Consider the following 694-nt stretch of genomic DNA (forward strand, 5'->3'; position numbering starts at 1 on the left):
CTTAGGATTGATCTCAAACTTGTTGGAGTCAATTCTTATGCTTTTGTACCTTTGAAAACAAGTTTTAAACCATACCATTTGGCTAGCATCGAATTGCAAGATGTGTATCAAAACATTTTGTGAGTGTGTGTTGAGAGATTTAGCAATTGGTTCTTAACAAGAAGTTACCTAAGTCCTAAGACACTATACTTGTCTTCAAATGTTGTGGACTTGAATTTCTTGTTGTTGTTATGTTGCTTTCAACTCTTCATGCTTGTTCATTCAAGTTGTTTGTTGGTTTGTCTTTTCATTTTGTTGGTTTGTCATTCATCAAAACCTACGAATACAAACTTCGCATGCAAGCAACATGATTTACAATTTCCCCCTTTTTGATAATGACAAACCAATTTTGAGGATATGTATTTATAAATGATTTTGAAAGCAACAATAATGCACTTTGTTTTATAGAAAGCTTTGGAGAAGACTTCAAAAAATTTTTGCAGGAGTTCCCCCTAAATATGTGCATTTGTTCCTTTAAAGGGCGTTTATCAAAAACGATTTAGATATCAAAGTTTTTGCTTAGCGGAAGTCTTTTTGAAATCATCGTTTCGCAAACTTATTTCTTCTTTTCAAATCCTCAAACTTCTTCTTTTTCAAAAGTTCAAAACTTCAAATATCCTCAAACTTTTCTTCCCCCTTTTGACATTATCAAAAA

This window comes from Arachis duranensis, chromosome 2, assembly GCF_000817695.3.
Source record: "Arachis duranensis cultivar V14167 chromosome 2, aradu.V14167.gnm2.J7QH, whole genome shotgun sequence".
NCBI classification, from domain to species: domain Eukaryota; kingdom Viridiplantae; phylum Streptophyta; class Magnoliopsida; order Fabales; family Fabaceae; genus Arachis; species Arachis duranensis.